At 47.2% G+C, this 12,157-nt stretch overlaps 1 protein-coding gene across 2 annotated transcripts in view; it reads right to left on the reverse strand.

The window, feature by feature from the left end:
- The window catches only part of TMEM9 (transmembrane protein 9), a 207,571-nt gene that overhangs the window by 182,738 nt on the left and 12,676 nt on the right, over positions 1-12,157 (reverse strand). The gene's annotated exons all lie outside the window — the stretch shown is intronic.

Below are 12,157 nucleotides of genomic sequence, written 5' to 3' on the forward strand. Positions count from 1 at the left end.
GGTGACGGACTTTAGGCCCTTATCAATGTTAAACAGCGACTTCAAAATTCTAAGTAAGATAATGGCTGCTCGGTTACTCCCTCTTATGACAAAGTTAGTGCACGCTGACCAGAACGGCTTTGTCCCAGGCCGTAGTACCTCCCTGAACCTGAGACGGGTGTTTACGATCTTGCACATGCCCAGGGACCGGAGGCCGCCAGAGGGGGCCTTACTCGCGGTGGATTTCGAGAAGGCCTTCGACTCCATCAGGTGGGACTATTTAAGGACTGTGATGCTTAAAATGGGGCTGGGGGAGAAGTGGGTGAAATGGGTGGATTTGCTGTACTCTTCCCCGTTAGCAAGAGTCAAAACCGGAAGGACGATCTCCAGTGCATACCCAGTATACAGGGGAACTAGGCAGGGCTGCCCCTTGTCCCCACTACTGTTTGCCCTGGCAATTGAGCCCCTGGCATCGCAGCTGCGGTGTGAAGGCGTGGGCAAGGGAATTATTTGGGGTCCGTCTGAACATATAGTTTCTCTGTATGCAGATGATATACTTATTTACATGAGGGACGTGACAAGAGGACTCACGTGGGCACTGGGGATATTGGAAGACTTCGGGGGCCTATCTGGACTCCGACTTAATCGGAGGAAAACGTATGTATTCCCCGTGATGTCAGACAGCGCACGCCCGGATGCGTGCCCAGCTGATGTAAATTGGGCCCCGCGGACATTTAAATACCTGGGCATACAAATATTTCACGAATTGAGCGACCTTAGGGACGGTAACCTTGGTAGGACACTCAGATCATTGCGCTCCTCGGTGGGGTTTTGGAGATCATTAAAACTAACAATCATGGCCAGAGTGGCGCTCTCAAAAATGGTCATGCTTCCACGCCTCCTCTACTATTTTGCTAACTTACCGCTACAGATCCCCTCGGCATGGTTCCGAGAGTTGAACGCCTTGCTCAGAGAACTGATATGAGATGAGGGCCGCAGAAGAACAGCGCTCTCGACCATCTGTAGGCCAACACGGTTGGGGGGCCTGGGCGCCCCAGATTTCGTGGGTTATTACCTGGCATCCCAGTTACAATGGGTGGCCGGCGGCTGGACCTGGCTACTGCACATGGTGAAATTGACATAGCTCAGATTACAGCAAATATGGCGGGTAGAAAGGTTGCCCCTATTAGAGGCAACATAATGTACAATGTGGCGATGAGATGCTGGAAACAGTGCGAGAGGAGGACTGGGGTGGGGCCACCGTATTCTCACGCTCTGCCGCTGGCGGCCGTTGCTCTGGACGCGAGAGCGGAGGGGCTAGGGGGACTGGGATTGGGACCTTGGACGAGAGCAGGGATAGAGACAGTGGGGGAGCTATTCAGGGAGGGGGTGCTGAGGAGCTTTGCTGATGTAGCAGGGGGGGGGGGGAGTGCCAATAGGACAATTTTTACTCTTCGGAAGGCTGGTGCATACCCTGAAGGAGCATTGGGCCACGGTCAACGCAGAACCCACTTCCCACGGGGTGTTGCACCTCCTGCTGACAGCGGGAGAGGAATCTCACCTGATAGCAAAAATATACCGGGCCCAAATAGAGGCAGCTGTGGACCCCCTGCGATCCCTAAGAGAAAAATGGGTGAAGACAATTGGGCGGGATCTGACCGAGTCAGAGTGGGCCAGAGCACTTGCTTATCCTAGGGTGATCTCACGCAACACTAGGCTGAGATACATCCAATACAACTATCTACACAGAACATACCTTACTCCTCAACGGCTGTACCGCATATATGGGGGGGTGCCCAGGACTTGCCCCAGATGTGGAGATGGTGAACCCGACTTTGATCATATGATGTGGGGATGCACGACACTCCAGAGGGGCTGGAACGCGATGTTGGCGACTCTCACGGAGCTGTTCGGGACGGAGCTCCGGCCAACCCCCGACATGTGTCTATTGGGCCTCAGAGCTAGTGCCAAATGGAGCAGGGTAGGGAGTCGTTTCCTTGACCTGTCCCTAGCCCTCTATAAAAGGCTGATTACGAAGGGTTGGAAGTCTATCGCACCCCCCTCACTGACAGAATGGAGATGCGATGTCACAAGATGGTCCAGAGCTGAGCTGAAGGTCCTTAAGGTCGAGGAAGCCAGGGAAATCCGCCAGACCCCCATCGCCTCGGAGTGGGAAAACCTAGTGACAAACTGGGATGGCCTAAAGAAGGGACCAATGGCACCTGAGGGGGAGGGAAGAACTAGCTGAGAGGGCCACCAGATATGCTTGTAGGGGAAGGTTCCAGAAAACATGACAGGAGGAACACCAGAGGCCCCACCGGCCCGGACGCAGAGGGAGAGAGTACAAGGGATAGGACGCAATAACTAAAAGAACAGAGGAGGGAGGGGAACAGAAGATAGGCCACTCCTACATAGCATGAAACTCCATGACGACCCTTCCGTCTTTGAAGTTAAGCAGATACACCCACATATGCCAATAAGTTTATATACAGTTTGTAGTGGAGTTAAGTCTGTTATCAGGTCACCAATATAAAAAGTAACAAGGGGCACTGAAAGTACTGTCACCATAAAATCGGATTGATTAAGAGTTGAGAACAATGTTATACAAATTTTATAAAAATACTGAAATGAGCAAGTAATTGTGAAACACAATGCAAGCAAAGCAAAACAGAGGTGCGGACAAGTTAGAAGAAATGTATAACAATGACAAAATGTTACTGTAAAATGACTTACATATGTAAAACAGCAAACAGTTAATAAAAAATATATTTGAAAAAAAAAAAAAACAGGATATTACATTCTGCACATCTGCAGGTATGGTTTATGCCATGCTCTTTTTTCGTGTGCAATATTTAGAAAAAATAACCAGAGCACAGGTGGTTAAAGCTATGGAGTGAGATAAACATGCAAATAAACAAGCCTATATAGGGGATGGCTCAGCTACTTTCCTTCCTAAAGAAATTCTAGAATGGAGATTGTGAGGCATACTGATGGTTTTTTCTTTAGGTCATTTAAGGTATAAAATGTAATAACATGGAAATTGAGCACTGAATTATAGCAATAAATGCATGAATGTCCATTTACCAGTATACATCTTGTAAATATTATTGTATTGGGTAACATTTGTTTTCACTTGACATGGCATAAAGCCTATGTACGTATGACGTTTGGTTGCTTTCACTACACACAATGCAGTGCTATAAAAAGCCATATTTTGCAGACAACCATGAAATATGGAAAATATTTCACAGCTCCCTGTGAAATATGGACTTTCTCTTCTAAGCTATTTTCCCAACTACTCAGCAGACATTTACCACTGTTAGGGGCTACTAGGATTATGCAGCATGGAGGACTAAAGTATGCGAAAAGATCATCTGAATCATACAGTAAAAAAAACACGCAGATAATGAATGCTGTGCGTTCTCAGTCAGTGTCGTTTTGACCCACTTTAGCTAGAAACAATATTTTTGTGCCATCTTCAAATTATGTACATACAAATGCAGTAAATCCATGTTGGAAATAGGGTTATTGGTTAAGAGGGTTGAAAACCTACAAGATGAAACCACATTCTCTTTCAGGGTGTGTTGGTCCTGGCCCTTTCTGCATAGCCCCCCCAAACTCTTTTCCTTCCTCCTCATACTTTTCTGACCTTTTTCTTTGCTTTAGGACTCTAGGAATCACTGCTAATCAGTGCTAAAGTCCATGTGCTCTCTCCTCTGAACATGGTATGACTGGTTTACACTTGTTTGGCATATCTGATTTACTTGTAAGTCCCTTGTAAAGTGGTATACAATAGACCCAGGGCTTGTAAATAAAATACTACTAATGGGCCTGCAGCACTGATTTAGCCATCAACAGAAGTGGCCTTTTAAATCTGTCTCAGGCCTGCCACTGCAGTGGCTGTGTGTGCAGTTTACAGCCAATTTAACTTAGCATTTAAACCTCCTTGCCAAGCCTTAAACTCCCATTTTATTAAACATAGGTCACCCCTAAGATAGGCCATATGGCAGGGTGCTGTGTAAGTAAAAGGTAGGACATGTACCTTCATGTTTTGCATGTTCTAGCAGTGACAAATAGTCTGTTTCATTTTTCACTACTGTGAAGTCTGCTCCATAGGTTAGCACTGGGAATTCCCTTATACACTTAAGTGGTAATTGCTGATCAGAAAGGTATGGCTTTGACATGTTTGCTATGCTTAGAATAGTGGTAATAAATCCTGGTTACTGGTATAGTTGGATTTTACATTACTATTTTAGAAATGCCACTTTTAGAAAGTGGGCATTTCTCTTTGCTTATAACTATGTGCTTTTCAGCCTGTCTCCAATCCACGTCTGGCCTGGGTGACAGCTACACTTTGTGTACACTTTCCAGACAGCCACAACACAGGACAGGCTGGGTGTGACAGGGGATACATCTGCATTCACCTGCATACCGACAGTGTTCCTGGGAGAGGTGGTTCACACTTACATGTCAAAAGACTGTGTCCTGCACTCACACAAAGGGCTGATTTACCCCTACTCGTCGTCTGGAGCGAGGGTTGGGCTGAAAGGGACTGCTGTCCACTTCCGAGGATTCCTTTGAAGTCACCCCTCTATCAAAGACATTTTAGAGTACTGGGGCTCTGACCCCAAGTTTTGAGACACTGCGTGGACTTGTAACCAGACACTGCTGGCTCTACAATCGACACCTTGGCAGAGGACTGCAGTGCTGCCAGAAGGAACCAGAATTTGGACTATTTACTTGTTGTGCTGGCCTGCTCGGGTGCTCGAAGGACTGCTAGTCTGCAAGTTGTCTATCTGTGCTGGCCGACCTGCTGCTCCCCATGTGCTCCCAGTGATCTCAAGGGGCTTGCTGGCTTGCCACCCCCTCCCCATCCTTTGGAATCTCAGGAATCAAAAAGGATTTCACCAAAACAGCCTGGAACCGGTCATAGAACTCTTGAATCTGGCCATAGCTTTTCCCTCAGCATGTGTTGAGCACAGGTTGCAGAGAAGTGCCTGTGGAGCGCTTTGTCCCCCCAGGGAGTTAGCACATGCTGAGTGCTCTTTATTTCCTGTAGAGCAGGATTTGAGGTGGGCGTGCTGTGTCGAGGCACCCGCCTCCTTACAAACATACTGCCGCCATAAGATGAGGCGTGCAGCCTCATAAGGAATTCCCTGCCCAGCGCCAGTGATTGTCTGCTGCACTGCGAGGACCCTCCTCAGCGCAGCTCCGTCACCCGAGCAGGCGGGCTGGGTTCTGTGCTGCACCAAGGGAATCCTTCAACACGGCCCTTTCTGTCAAGAAAATTGGGCAAATGACGTGCCTACACCTAACCCCAGCCTGAGAGGCATGACCACAACACTGGGGTCCAAGAGTAACAATAGTAGCAGACTCCACAGCATCATTTGTGAGTGCATCAGACGGCAGCGATCCCCATATTGGCTTGCCCCAGCCCCGCATTTCTGGCTCCCAGTACTTGGTGTTTGTACAGAGAGCAGTGTCTGAGCGGCTCCGGTTTGAGGTGGTGATAGCGGTCCGAGTGGGCATTGGGGGCATTGTTGTTTCTTCCTTCTAGGGAAGAAGCCTCCGTGGGGGAATTGCCTTCAAGAACTGCACTGCCTGAGGTGACCTCTCTCGGGGGATCTCACTGAACCCGCTATAGGAAGTCTGATAGGTGCGCAGGTGTTTCTGTGCCCTATTGTCAGAGATCATACGGAGTGTCATTTTTTTCTTCTGTAGAGTTGCTCTACGTGCCAAAGTACCTATGTGTAACATGCATAGAAGGCAACGTTTATACAATAGTAATACCCTGCTTTTAATGTGACCTTTTTACCCTGCATAACTATACTCGTTTCGGTCAGGCCATAGTAATTACCGCGACCCTACTAGTAACAGTACATGGGTCCTTGTGCCTTGGTTTCCTACTGTGACTGATGTGCCCTGCTGTTGCATTACATGCCCTGAGTATTTATTAATGTATATCGTGTTGCCTTGCATTGCCTAGGATAACGAAAACTGTCTGAGAAGCTGTACTGGGTGCACAGTAGTTATGAGTCTGGTATAATATGCACAGTATTTATGATTTATGTTGTTTTGGACTGTGCTATGTACAATATACTATATATTTTTATAATCTTGTGTGGAGTCTCCTTTGTGGTGTATTTACAGTGTTGCTGAGTGAGCTGTTTGCACAAATGCTTTACACATTGCCCTTGATGATAGCCCTGACTGCTCTGCGCCAAGAGGGTGAGCACAGGTTATCTCTGCTGTGCAACTTACTTGACCTGACTACAATGGATTCTGCCTGGCTTAGATGCATACCCTAGCCAACCAGAAATCCCATTTCTAACAGGGTGAAATACAAGGAAACCCCAAATTAACTTGTGCCTACCCCTCTTGTAGTTTGGCTCAAAGCAGTCAGACTTAACATAGAGGCAATGGGTAAAGTATTTATGCAACACTTCAAACAGTAATAAAATAAAAACATATCACAAGGAAAATACCACAACAGTTTAGAAACAGAGTGAAATTTAATAAAGATTTAAGTGATTACTGTGCCTGGAAGCACAAAGTGCCAACTATGGTCATCTAGTCGCACCGGTCCAACACAAAGTCACAAGTTCAGGCCAATCGCAATGGAGCATGGGCCGGGTACAGCAACCATGTTAGGCATGATGAATGAGAGTACCCTAACTCCTTGGTATGGGGCAGTACAAGATCCTGCTTCGAGAAAGCATTGCACAGCTGCAGTCTTGAGAAGCTGCAAGACTGTGTTGCAAGGCCCTGTGTCATCAAGGATGGCATCCACGATGGCCTTGCATTGCAGAGTCCTGCATCGAAGATGCATTGGGCAGCAGTGGTTTCAAGGTGAGTGTGGGCTACGATGCAAAGTCCTGAATGCTGGATGCGTCGTGCAGGGGAGGTTCCAAAGCAGAGCTGCAAGGAGATGCATCACGCTGCATTGGTTCTGCCCACAGGACCACAGTTGGACTGGCGAAGCATTCCGGCCCACTTCCAAGGGTCCAGGACTCAGGTGGTACTACATGGAGGATAAGACTCACAGCAAGTAGGGTCCAGGTGCTTGGTTCAGGGCAGTTGGAGCCTGTTCTCTCCCCCTGAGGCTTCTGATCAGGAGGCCAGCCACCTTGGAGCCACTCTGGTGGTCACAGGATCAAGATGCAAGTCCAGTCTTTCTAATTCAGGCAGCAGGGCAAACGAGTAGCAGTTCAGCACAGCAGTCATTCTGAGTCTTCTAAAGGTGTACTAAAGAGGTAGGTCTGAAAATCTATTATTTATACCTGATGCACACTTTGAAGTAGGAGAAGGTTCTGGAGGTTTCCACCCCAGAGGTGCTCGTAATTTCCTGCCTGCCTGGCACAGCTTTTCTGGACGAAATTGTGCCTAGGTCCCAGTCTACTGCGACCATTGACTATGAATGGCATTGTGCTTTTTGACCTTCCTTATTGATATTCATGAGGTACATCGAATTGCAAACCACTAGGAATCAGTATTTTGTGAAACGACCTACTACTACTTAGGTTGGTTTGCAAAATTCCACACTGGTCACAGAAATACTGGCTGCAATTGCAAGCAGTATTTGGGACCAATGCTACGTACATAAGGCCCTTAATCTTTTAAGTCCCACCCAACCACAAAAGTACACTACTATGACCCCCCCAGGACCTCAGGTACTGCACATAAAGACCAACAGGTTGTCAGACAGAGGCCAGCAGCAGAGTTCAGTCCAGGTAGAGTTTGCATTGGTCAGCTGGTTACTGCCAGTAAAAGGTCTCTTGCTGCTTGTTGTCTCCCAATATGTCTCGTAGAGAACTGCCAGGTCTGATCCATAAAGTCCATTTCTTTGTCCTAGGTACAAGAGGAGACACCTACAGTCCTTTAGGGGCAACGTTCCCTCTAATTATTTTTCCTTGTATTCGGCAAAATAATGTTTACGTGCACACCTTTCTTGCATGTATGTGCAACTGAATGATGAGATGTGCAGCAAGCTATCACTTAAAGGTTGATAACAAGCATTGGCAGGTCAGGCTTGTAAATGAAAAAGCCTTCCTAAGTCACTGATGAGTTTAGGCACAGATTAAGTCATCATACATGTATTCTGTTACTCATCCACACATCACTGACTCACCCTTATATTCACCAATTTACACAAGCACAATAAATTACAAGCTCAAAAGCATTCACAAGATAAATTAAAAGAATTAAAGTAGGAAAAGAAAGCACGATTTTACCTAAATATGGCAGGCACTAACTTGCAGTAACCAAATTAAACAAAGCTGCATGTGGCCGTCTTGCAATGGTATTGTACACAGTGTACTACTATTTATAGTTCCAGCTGATTGCCGCATTTAGAACTGGCTGGCCATCTATGCAATGGTAAAAACAATTATACCCTATCAACAATAGCCTTCTATGGTAGTTAGGTGGTTTTGATGCAGTGGCTGTACATGTCGCAGTCGACTGTAAATGAGGTGAGAAGCAAGCAAGAAGCCAGTTAGCAGTAACTTTGGAGGTATAGCATGCTTTAAACATGGAAATAAAAAGAAGAGAAAGAAAGAAATGAAAAGGGACCTATCACGAGAAAATGGAAAGTAATGGCCCACCAGCCTAGGTACTGAAGGTCACTTATTTTCAGATGGCTGTGGACATAGGATCAAACAAATGGTGTCAATCACAGGGCAAGAGTCTCAATGACTGAAGTATATAATAAATAAACAAACACGGAGAAACCAAAGGTTACAGGGAGGTTATTGTTAGGTTTTGAATTTACTCGTACATAACATTTGAAATTCAACAGTTATAGTTAGAGTTATTTCAAGTAACAATAACTCGAGCCCTAAGGTAACTATAACCCGTGCCCCCGCCACGCACAGTTTTTCTTCATTAATATGACTGCTAATGCTTCATTTATATTTTTAAGAATGTTACAGAAGTCGTCATAAGTGCTGTAATATCTGGGGTAATTACTATATGTTAATCTGATCATCACCGAATGCAAGGGTTGGCCGCAGGGCCCTACTATAACCACTCAATCTCGCGTTGTGGACGGCCTTCAGCTGTGTGCAGTGGGTGTTGGCCACAGGGCATATCTCTTTGAGTCTGAAAATAGCTGTGAGAGGGTGTTTGTGGGTGTGAGAGAGTCTATGTGAGTGTGAGAGTGGGTGTAAGAGTGTCTGTCTGGGTGTAAGACTGGGTGTGAATGTAGGTGAGAGAGGGAGTCTTTGCGTGAGAGAGCGGGTATGAGAGTGTCTGTGAGAGGGTGAATGTCTGTATGGATCTGTGAGTGGGTGTGTGAGAGTGAGTGGGTCAGTGAGTGGGTGCGTGAATGTTTGAGTGGGTCTGTGAGTGGGTGCATGAGTGTCTCAGTGGGTCTCTGAGTGACTGCATGAGTCTCTGAGTGGGTCTATGAGTGCGTGGGTCTGTAAGTGAGTGCATGATTCTCTGAGTGGGTCTGCGAGTGGGTGCGTGAGAGTCTAGGTGAGTCTGTGAGTGGGTGCCTGAATGTCAGAATGGGTCTGTGAGTGGGTACATGAGGTTCTGAGGGCATCTGTGAGTAAGTGCATGAATTTTTAAGTTGATCTGTGAGTGAGTGTATGAATTTTTAAGTTGGTCTGTGAGTGAGTGCATAAGTCTCCGAGGGCGTCTGTGAGTGAGTGCATGAGTTTCTGAGTGGACCTATGAGTAGGTGCATGAGCCTGAGTGGGTCTGTGAATGTCTGTGCGGGTGTGTCAGTAGCTTCTTGAGTGACAGTAACAAAGGAACCACACCTGCCCGTTTATCCAACAAGAATCCACAGTTTTGCACAAAATGTCTACCCAACTCATGTACTTTCTACTGGTTAGTTAGTAAGTGCTACCTCGTTGGGTAAATGTCCAGTGTGTATTCTACGCTACAGCTGCATAATGGACCACAAGGAAATGTCTCCAGGTGACCTTGTGTGAGTTTAGCAATGTGAATATTCCTCATGCATCTTTCTCCAGAATTCTGTGATAACACGAATCCTGCTATAGAGAGGACAACGAGAATACAAAGACAAATCTCCACCAATCCAGGCTCCTTCCTTTTATCTATTTGACGCAAGTGCTTCTTTGTTTTGTGAATAAGTCCTCATATTTCTCGGCATCATGAACGTGCCACCAAAATCAGCGGGAAACGCAAAGGGGGGGAAGGGGCTGTTGGTAAGCTGTACATCATACTGGTCAAAGGCAGGAAGACCTTTACATACTCCTAAGGTGGACCGTGCTGGGGAGTTTTCAAGTCATTTGCACAATTGCAAACTTGTAGCAATTTAAAGGGAGACCCATGGACTCTGGGGAAGCGGGCTGAATTTGGCCCTGCAGCCACCATTCATTGAAGAGGGGAGGGGACCATACGGCCTCCATCCCTAGGCCCATTTCAGCTCTAGGGGCTCCAATCCATGGGGCTTGGTGATAAATAAATGGAGGAAGGGGCTACGCAGGCCTCCTCGCCGGAGACCCCATCCCTCAGGGGCCCGACCTTCATATAATAGTGGAAGGGGACCATGCGGCTCCCGTCCCCGGGTCAATTTCCACCCCGGGGCCCTGCCATAAATAAATGGAGGAGGGAGGGGGGACACAGCCCCCCCTGTGAACCTGAAGACCCCATCCCCCAGCCTTCACTAAATAGAGGATGGACAATGCGGCTCCCCTTCACAGGCCAAGTTTGGAACCTAGGACCCTATGCCCCAGGGCCCAGCTATATCTCCTGGGTGCGCCCAGGGCACCAAGTGTGCAACGGGGGGAGCCTAAATGCCCCCGGAGTCCCAGCCGGCTTCCCGCCAACTGCAGGAGCGGGGAATGCTTTTGCACACAGGAAGTTGCTGAACATACAGCTCCATGTGTGCAAGAGCAATCGTTTCATCTCTTTCCCTGCCTGCATTTTTGTGGGTAGGGAAAGAGATTAAACCTCTGCTTGCAGAAGGAGAGAGCTCCCGCCAAGTCAAAGCAAACAGCTAAATCCTGGGGGTGGGCACCCCCGAACATTGCAGGAATCGACCCTAGGGGGTGGTGGTCCCCACTGCCATTATTGGCTCCACAAGGGGGGACAGCGTGGCCCGCTCCAACCTTTAATTTAGACCTGGAGAGCTGGGGGGCCTTGTGGCCGGGCATCCTCAACGGACCTGCTTCATCATGTTATTTCAGCTCCGGGGAGGTGGCGGTCCCTGGGGCTGCGGGAAGCCACCCCCTTAATTGCATTCAATTGCCCCAGGGAGGTGGTGGTCCTCGAGGCTGTGAGAGAGACGGGATGGGCCTTCCACATTACAAATAAACATTTTGCCCCAGGGAGGTGGTGGTCCTTGGATGCAAAGGGTGCCACACTGCCCCCTGCATATTTTAACATCAGCGTCCCAGGGGGTTGGTGGTCCCTGGGGTTAATATAAGCCCTAGGAGCAGTGCCCTGTGTGACTCCTCTCCTTTTTTAATCCCAGGACTTGTCCCACCCAAAGGCAAAAGAAAAGGGTGGAAGAACACCCTTTTTTAAAAATTAATTTTGGATTTTTAGGAGATTAAAAGAAAAAAAAAAAAAAACTTTTTAGCCCTGGCGGGTTCCATAAGAGTCCCCAAGACCAAGGCTAGGGTCTCAGGGTGACCCTGCCCTGGCCCCTTTTCTTTTTTAAACTTTTTTTGTGAGACTTGGCTAAAGCTAAAGTCGAGTCCCAAGATGGCTGCCAACACTTCCATGTTGAAGTGTTGGCAACCAATCAGATATCTTCATGGGGACAATTGGATCCACGTCCCTAGATATCCATATTTTTTAAACTGTAATATCTTAAAAACTACTGAATGAATTTACACCAAATCACAAAAAGCATGCTTTCTGGACCAAGAGCTAGCTTGAGTTCTTCTGTAGTCATGTTCAAAATCCCTATGGGAAAATGCATGGGGGAAAACATGTTTTGGAATCCCCTCCTTTCTTCAGCCTCCGCTTGACAGATCATCCTGAAACTTTCAAGACAGCAGCTGAACCCACTGACGTATACGTTTTGAAACTTTTGTGAAGATTTATCAAGTGCTGCTAAAGTTATTGGCAAAACAAAAAACATTCTTCCTATGGAACTAGGGGCCAGATATATCAAAAACCCGGTTTGCATTCCTTAAGTAGTGAATTTTAAGAAATCATTATTTGAGAAATGCAAAATGGGATGTAAGAAAATCTC

Source organism: Pleurodeles waltl, chromosome 6 (assembly GCF_031143425.1).
Source record: "Pleurodeles waltl isolate 20211129_DDA chromosome 6, aPleWal1.hap1.20221129, whole genome shotgun sequence".
NCBI classification, from domain to species: Eukaryota; Metazoa; Chordata; class Amphibia; order Caudata; family Salamandridae; genus Pleurodeles; species Pleurodeles waltl.